Source organism: Lagopus leucura, unplaced genomic scaffold (assembly GCF_019238085.1).
Source record: "Lagopus leucura isolate 7727_CA_CO unplaced genomic scaffold, USGS_WTPT01 Super-Scaffold_100021, whole genome shotgun sequence".
NCBI classification, from domain to species: Eukaryota; Metazoa; Chordata; class Aves; order Galliformes; family Phasianidae; genus Lagopus; species Lagopus leucura.
In genome coordinates this window covers 2,193,711-2,199,899 of record NW_024962274.1, presented here as the reverse complement: position 1 = coordinate 2,199,899, position 6,189 = coordinate 2,193,711, and positions in this window count along the sequence as shown.

The window sequence follows — 6,189 nt, the reverse complement described above, 5'->3', positions numbered from 1 at the left end:
TTCCTCTCCCCCCAGTAGCAGCAGCTCATGAAGTGAAGAATTATGGGATAATTGTGTGCAGGTGTGAGAGATGGAGGACAGCTGGGGCATTTGCAAGCTAGGCTCACAGGCTCCCTGTGATCATGCTGCTAAGCCCTGCAGAGAGGAGCAGTCCTTAACCCCACTGCTTTGTGTGCCATCGCTGGAGGGATCTTCACTTTCCCACTTCCCAGCATAGCCTGTTGGTACATCACCTGAGAGTATGAGCAGGGATTCATAGGTGGGTGTGAAGATGAGTCCCCCCTGTGCTCCCAGCTTTGCCAGAAGGTATCTTATGATTACTTTTTAAATCCTAATTTTGTTACCCCTTGTCTAATGCTGGCAATAAACGCAGTTGAATCATGGGATCATTTAGGCTGGAAAAGACTCTGAAACCATCAAGTCCAATAGACATCAGCCATGGCTCTCCCTGCTCTGACGTGAGCATCTCTCAAACAGCCAGCCTTAAGTCAAGGCAAAACCAAGAACAAATGCATAGAGCTGCTCCAGCCCTGTGAATATCAAAGAGAAACTGCTCTATTAAACTCAAAGGACAATTGTCCTCTCTGTATTTCAGATTGGACTAAAACTGTGCTACAGGGGACAATTAATCTTCAAAATCAATTTTTTGTCAGGAGGCTAAATTTCAATTGTCTCAGGAATGCTGGTGCTGGGCTGGTAATTACTGTCTGATGAGGCAACCTCTGAATTCACTGCCCCAGAGAACACTTTTTATTAATAACTTTCACCATAAATCCCAAGTCTTTTTTTGACTTTGGGAAGAACAACAACAACAAACATGTTGCCTTATTTACTGTGTTACAAATCTCAAGCTTTCAGGAGCCAGAGGATGCACTCTGGGTTTTCATTGCAAGATAGGGAGTAGATATTCCCAGTCCCCTGAGAAAGCAAAGACCCCAGTTTGTTTGAAAAAAAGTGCAATAAAAATGCTAATTCATTTTGCTCTGCATGCATCCTTTTTCCACACACCCCACTCTGCACAGCTGCAATCATTCTGACTCCAAGGCTGCACTCTTTCCCACCTGTGAACATTGCCATGATTGCTGCCACCTGTGAGTGTCACCTGCTGCCTACACCATGGCTGTATGGCAATGTGGCTCCAAAGCTCTCTGCTTGCCACCACCCAGAGGGACTCGATGCCTCTGAGTGCAGGTAGCAACAAGCCTTGGGAGCCACAGGAACACCAGCTGGAGCCACTAGCCCAAGGACTGCATACCCAGCAGTGCCGAGCCAGGTATCTGCAGCCAGGATTTAATTCAATGACAGCATCAAAGACACGAATTGCTGCAGAAGTTGGATCAGCTCTCCTCTCCCAGGGTCCCCCCAGTCCTCCACTTGGCTCTGTGAACTCACCGCAGGGCTTCAGATCTTGAGCAGCAAGCACTGCAAAGCGTGGTCTTATCAGGCTATATTTGTGTAGCCAGCACACTCTCCTGGCACAGAGGTGGCATCGCTTTGTAGCTCAGCAAGATTAAAACCCAGGTTTTCAACTGGATAACTCCTTATATTTTTGATGCAGAAAATTGCTGCTGCAGTGGATGCTGCCTGGAGGGAATCTAAGTGCCCCAAACCATGAAAGCAGATAGCAGCCTGAGCCTGATGCACACATCCATGCACGTTTCCTGGTGAATAGCCCAAAGCGTGTCAATACAGTGAATTTTCTAAGTCACGCAGACAAAATACTGATTTGCTCAGGAGAAGCGTGGTACAGGCAAAGCACTGCTTGTTCGTGACTGGGGCAGCCACCTCCTGCTTCAGAGCTCCGTGGTTGCACCTTCAGCCCTGCCAGCATTGCCCTGGGAGCACACATTGATCTGCAAGATGGACCCAGCTCTCCTACTCCTCAGTCCTGCACTTTCTGCCCTTCACAGCAGAGGAATACTCAGTGCTTCAGGAAACTGGATTCTGCAGGAGCTGCTTTACTCACAAAGGGGTTCTACTGGATTGAACCTCCAAGTCCCTGCACACTCTTTATTTTCCAGCTCACCCAGCTAAAGCTCATTGGATTGGAAAGATAATCCAGTAAGTATCAGTTAATACAACTGACTTTGCAAGGGTTGGATTGCCCTAGTGCATGAGACTAAGGGACAGGCCAGAAGGGAAAGATGGCTGACATCTCTGCTATAGTAAAGCTGTTTCTGTTAAACCCAGGGCAATTTCCTTTGTACAAATGAAGGCTCACTTTCAGCCTTGTCCAGTGTACACAGGCTGGAGTTCCTCCACTATGGAAGTGTATAGCGATTTTCATGGGGAATGAAAAACAGTAGAAGACTCCAGAAGACAAATGAACAGGAATACACAAAGGAAGTGATGAAGGAAGAGGCTAAAATACCTGTTGCAGTGCTGCTTCTTTGCATCCTGTTTGAGTCAGTATTTGCACTATGAAGTCCCAGCTGGAAGAATTCATTTGCCACTCTTGAAGACTAAATTGCAGTGAACTTACTAAGAGCCTCAACCAAAGTCTGAAGAGTTTGGTGAAAGCTTTTTGCTGCCCAAATGTTCTGTTGTGTAGTTAGTACTGAATTAAGCTCTTTCAATCTTAATCTCAGAACCATCCCCTTACTGGTACATTGGAGAGACAGCTTACATGTTCAGGGCTGGATGGAACACACACCTCAAGGGCTCTCTTCAGCTACAGAGGCATCTTCTGAACAGTTATCCTGGCTCCAAAACAGCAGTGATACCCTTAGTGCCCTCAGTTACTTTCTCAAGCACAAAATGTGCTTTGGCATCTCCATTCATATATCACAAAAACACCACATATGGCAAGAAAAGAAGAAACAGGCTTTTTGTTACACGGAAATGCCATTAACCAACAGGCCAGGGTTGCTGCAAGACAGTTCAGCCCATGAAAAATTAAAGGCAACATGGACCTCTAATGCATCATGTATCAGGAGAACCATTAAGTAATCAGTCGGCATACAGTTTTATAGGGCATTTTGAGCATAATTCAATCTTCATTCATTTTAGATCATTTCCTTAATGAAGTAATGCACTGAACATAAATATTTCAATGCAAGTCTCTAATGCCCTTTAAGTAGCAAGCAGCCTTCAGTAACACAGAACCCAATTAAGCTGTAAAGGGTAAATACTGCAAAAGGAAGAAGGACAAGATACAAGAACAGTTACGTGCTTCAGACCGTGGGATTGAGGCAGACAGATACAGCCGTGCTTTTGGACCAAACTAAAATTAAGGAGGCATGAACAGCAGTGAGAGCTGGTGCTGGTGAGCTGCTACTCCTGCATCTGGGTGCCTCCCCCTTGCACAGGAAGCACCATAGTTAATTTGGGCTGAGGACCATTCAGTTTCAAGCTGGTCAAGCACCATCATAGTGATATTTTCAGGCATGCAATGGAAGCTACCAATGTTCTTCACAGCAGTGATGCTTTTTCTGCTTTCGTGTACAGAAAACATGGGAACAGTTTAACAGGAAAAAGGTTTCCCTAAGTGCATTACAGGAGAATTTTGCTAGAGAGCATCTCTCTCCCACTGGATACAGGCAGGTCCATGGAACTTCTTGACAGTCGCTTGGCTGCAGAGCCTGGACCTCAGGAGCCACCCACAGTGGTTCCCTGGGAGAAGAGCTGCAAGACAGTCCCATGCTGAGCACCCAATGCACCCACGGCAGCTCCCTGGCAGTGCTGCACAGCAAGAAGCCACATCACCAAAATAGAGTTTCTGGAAGCACCCTTAAAGAGCTTCTTTGCCAGGCAGCAGCCACAGGTTTCTCTGAGGTCTCACTCACACTATAGCAAGAAAAGAATCCCCAAAGCCCTACAAGCCAGAAAAACACATTTGCTCCTTTTAAAACCACAGGCTGAAGCATTTCACACCAACAGCCACTGCAAGCATCGTGGTGAGGAGGGAAACTGCAAAATTCATCTTCGGATGAGAGAGCAGCTGCAATCCTCTGAGGGGAAAAGTAAGAACAACGCTCATTGCTATTCGATTAGCAGTGGGTTTGTCTATGTCCCGTACAGGAAACAGCTGAGCTGCCTCTCTGCTGCACTCTGACCACTAGAGAGAGCCATGGGATAAAGCATGCCTCCCACTCAGGGACGAAGGAAAACCTCACTCGAAGTGAAATTAAAACATTTTTCCACTTTCATCTTTTTTTTTTTTTTCTTTTTTTTTTTTTTCCCCTACAGTGTTATAACTTATTTTTTATTATTACCCCAGCTTTATTTTCAAGGTCTTATTTTTAAAGGTGGTAGTGCAGAGCAAGCTCCTATTTCTGCTACGTGGTGCACCAGGGAATAAGGTTCAAAGAATAAGCCCACCTCCTTGGCCATGTTCACACTGCCTTCATGAGTACGCCACTAATCAATCACAATGGTGATAGTTTGTATGTAAATGCTGCTTTGCCCTACTTCTGCAGGAACTCCCTGGTCTTTGGAGTTATGTGCTCTTTTAGAGTAGTTTCTGTTCAAACTCCAGGTAGGTTGGACTGCGACACACGGCTTGGGGGCCCACATGGCAAGAACTCCCTTTGTTTCTGGGGCTTTGTCCTGATTGTCATCAGTAGATCAGAACATTTAGAGAAAACAAAGTCATCCCAGCTGAGCAGAAGTGACTTCCAGTGCCAGGTATGAAAGCAGAAAGGGTGGGAGGGACCAGCCTCGGTTGGCTGTGTCAGCATCCCCAGCCTGCAGAGAGCCATGTGCAATTAACGTTCACTTCGTGCAGCTGAATTACCTCCTGCTGCCTTGGGCTGCCAGGGTAGCCATTACCAGGTGGTCAACTGTTGCTGGAGGTAATTACTTTTAACCGTTAAACTACAAAGCACCTGTTTTCCAGCCAGGCTAGGATGCTGACGCTCTCAGAGCACCCTCTGGTGACAATCAGATGTGTGGACACAGCACCCGGGGAGGATGATGAGGAGAGGAAGGCTGTGGTGTGTAATGCGCTCTGGGCTCAGCCCAGCAAAGGGATGCTTATAAATAGAGATGGGATATGTCAACTGTGTTCTAATAAAGATGGAAAAGGATCCAAATCTTAATCCAGGCACAGAAATGTCCTGTGAAGTGGCATTAAGCAGCACAGACAAAAATAGGAGCCATGCAGTGGTCCCAGGAGTACCAGCCAGGGGCTGTTTGTGGCTGTTTGGAGCATGGCCTCAAAAGGCCATGAGGTGAGTCATTGGGACTGAGTCTGTCTTGGGGAGGTGATTACTAAGGCGATAGCAATGCTGGTAGAAAGGAGACAACATGAACGTTGAGGTGTCCATACTCAGAACTGCTGCCTGCCATCAGCATGATGAAACTGGAGCAGGCTTTGGCACAGCCACTGCATAACACGGGGTTGGGCTCCCCGGGATCAGAGAAGCACAGACATTCACCAATACGCAGATGCTGGACTCAAGTTCTGGACTCACTTTGAACTTGGTTTGCAAGCCAATCTCAGGTCTCTATTATTCAATCTCCTTTTTTTTTTCCATTTTCTTTGTGCAAGAAAAGCCATCTACCTGCAGTGTGAACATCCCCCACCCTTCCTCAGTCTGTAAGCACGGCTCAGCCCTCCCAAGCCACAAGGAACACACAATAGCATGAACCTAGGTGGAAGTTTACCAGCAAATGTGCAGAGATGGGAGATCACAGAACGGTTGTATTGGGTTGGAAGGGATCTTTAATATCCCCCAGTCCCAAACCCTGCCATGGGCTGGTTTTCCCCCACCAGCTCAGGCTGCCCAGGGCTCCAGCCAGTCTGGCCGTTGACACCTTCAGGGATGGGACACCTATGGCTTCTGCAGGGCACCCTGTTCCTGTGAGCACGGCTGCTGCAATCTGCAAATCCAATCTTGCAGGGCAGGATGGAGCAGCCAAATGTGCAATTAGGGTTCCAAGTACCCAGCAATGCTGGCTCGAAGCAGTCTCTGCTGGCTTACCTTCTCTCATAGCTGAACGTTACCTGGGAAACTTGGATCCATCACCACTGAACAGCACAACGAATCATCGGCCACATCCAAACAGTTGGTAGCTGCATGCGACTTGGAAACCCAGAGATCAGCAATTCCTTTGATACAGCCAAAAAAAATTTTTAAAGGCCCCAGAAGCCCTTCAATGTCCCTTTTGTGGTTCCCACATACAATTCTCTGTGCGCACATTGGCACAGCAGGTGAGAGATGCTGCTGGGGGCTCCAGCTGGCCCCT